Here is a 2753-nt window from a genome sequence, read left to right on the forward strand (position 1 = left end):
CGGATGGAACCCATCCACCTGGATGGACTAGACCCATCCGTTCAGATAGTCTGTTGGACGCTTAACTCACTTTTAACCCACTCGACACTCTGAAATCGACCGTGTCAGCACTTGGAGGACTTATGCTTCTGTTCCAGTACGCAGGTTGATCCGTTGCTCCCTTCAATCCAATCCAGATTGTGTTTACTTGCTAAACACACGTGGTGAGTATACTCGAACCCATTTTCATTTAACGCACTTTTGGGTGTTACATACGTTCTCTATGAAAACACAACACACAACGTGAATACTTTATAAACGCTAAGCGCTCCCGCATGCTATACGTGATTTGTTGAATGCTTATTACTATGCTTATACAGTGTTACACTAGACCGCCTCTAGCAACGATAGTACTATAGTTTAGACTCAACACCTATGTGACAGGGGTTGTTATGGATCTCATTACTTTACTTCACGTGTTCACTTCAGTGAACATGTGTCGCGCATACTCTACAACGCAGTCTCATGGTTAGATTGTATCATTGTTGGTAGTTACACGCTTCGCCCGTTACGTGTTACATGCTGGTTATGCGTAAACGCATTTTATACTATTACTATGCAAACTTGTGTACTCACCTTTACTTTATGTATTGACTTTTATTTTAACGTATGTGACAAGTTGATTGGATGTTGTGCTGCAAACAAGTTAGGAGTCTAGAAACCCATCGAGTAAAATCTGAGTTGTCAGAATGGAACTTGTTTTTGAGACTGAATATTTGTAATGACTATTATGCTTTATTTGTTTAATAGTTGTAACACCCGAAAATATAAACCCTCATATTAGAAAATTCAAAGAAATTAATAAACAAGAATTTACTAACTAGGAACTTAACCTAGTTAAAAAAAAAAATTTAGTCTTGAAATAAACTTATAATATGGTTAAAACACTTAACTTAGAGAAAATGGTAGTTAAGGGACTGAACTTGTCAAAATTGAAACTTGAATACTAATTAGTGAACAAAACACCAAAACTCACCCATCTTGGGTGGACATCGATCGAACAGAGGGAGAGAGGGGCGACCAGGAGAGATTCCAAACCCTAGAATCTCAATAAACTTGCAACTTGAAGGATTAATCCAAGTAAAAATCAAGAATTGAGCCTAAAATCATAATCCTCATCACAAGAGGATTGTAAGGTATGTAAAATTAGTGAAATCCCTTAACTTGAATTTCTCATGATGTTGTGAAATCTGGAAAATTGATGTTGCATGAGTGTTATTTGGTTAGTTTAGAATTGATTTGGTGTTTAGAGGTTAGACTCAACCAATTACATGTGAAATCATGACCAAATTCAGAAAAATCCATGAACACCTTGAAGGTGGGTTGTGGGTTTTACAAGATGATGATGAATTCTAGGGTTCTTAGTGGTTATTCTAGTAAAATTCGACCTTAGAAGATAGTTCCAGAAAAGATGTGATGTTTACATGATATATGATGGCTTAATTGAAGTTAAGTCAACTACTAAGCAATCCATAAACATGAATATGAATAATATAGAAATTCTGCCCTCTTGATGTTTGTGGAAATGCCTCAAAGAAGGCTGACAAATAGAAATTTGAAGCTTTAACGCTTAATTAAGATGTTTCGGTAAATTATGCGAAATGATGTCTAAGAGGGTTCTAAACATGTCTTGTAAATGAACTCTATAGGACAAGATACCGGGACGTCGAGCGGACAAGCCGGTGGTGATTCTCGTTTGAAGGGCGTGCGCCAAGGTATGTAACATGACTCGTTACATTATGTGACATTAGATCATTGTAGTTGATTATCAAAGTTTCTAGTTATTTTGAATTGAAGTGAAGGCATTGTTGTATTGAATACTTGTTTGAATAACGAATTTAACTCGTTGGTAGTTGTCATAAAGGAAGGAATTCCGTAGGCAAGCCAAACGGGTCAAATAATCAAGTAAACATGATCTACATTCCAAACATGATAAATTGATGTATGTAGTGGTTATATTATGATGTACTAGAAATATTAGACTTTTACTACATTGATAATGCAGAATGTTGAAACCCGAGAGTTGGGATTTTGGTTGAAATGCTCAAACCAAACAAAAACATGAATTCCCAGGTGCTACCGTAAATTACGGTGTCACCGTAATTTACGGTAGAGGGTTTTGATTTACGGTGGTTCTCTACTGTATTACGGTGGAGCCTGGAAAACTTTTATATTTTTGCTATTCTCAATACGATGTTAAACCTTGATATCTTATTATTTACAAACATTAAAGCTAATGATTTATTGGTTGATCATAGGTAATTAGGTGGGTCACAAGGATGGCGATCAAGTGATTTTGAAGATGAACCGAACACTCCACTTCGAAGCTTCCGCTATGTTTGAACTTGTTAAATTGTTGTTCTTTGGTTGTAAACAAATTCTTAAACACACTTAGTACGTTCTACCTTAGTCCTTAGAAGACTAAGAAGTGTAATAATTTTTGAAACTTATGTTAAACTACTATCTTTTGGTATAAATTAGCTATTAGTTCTAGTATAAATTTAAGGGTGTAATAAGTTGGTAATCAGAGCCTCAGGTTGTCAATAAGTGTTCGGTTCAAGCTTGATCGACCATCCGGTAAGAACTAATTTCAGTTAATAAATCTTATACTACGTAAAGAATGAGAAATGAACAAATATGCATGAAAAGAGCAAGTAAGCTCAATCAACAGCAAGAACGATTGAATCAAGTTGTGAACTTGATAGAATCAACAA

At 35.6% G+C, this 2753-nt stretch overlaps 1 long non-coding RNA gene across 1 annotated transcript; it reads left to right on the forward strand.

The window, feature by feature from the left end:
• Positions 1–1056: 1056 nt before the first annotated feature.
• LOC110935090 lies at positions 1057–2435 on the forward strand. Its single transcript, XR_002588857.2, has 3 exons — positions 1057–1175; positions 1689–1754; positions 2298–2435. It is a non-coding gene; the product is annotated as an uncharacterized LOC110935090 (long non-coding RNA).
• Positions 2436–2753: the final 318 nt, after the last annotated feature.

This window comes from Helianthus annuus, chromosome 4 (genome assembly GCF_002127325.2).
Source record: "Helianthus annuus cultivar XRQ/B chromosome 4, HanXRQr2.0-SUNRISE, whole genome shotgun sequence".
Taxonomy (NCBI): Eukaryota; Viridiplantae; Streptophyta; class Magnoliopsida; order Asterales; family Asteraceae; genus Helianthus; species Helianthus annuus.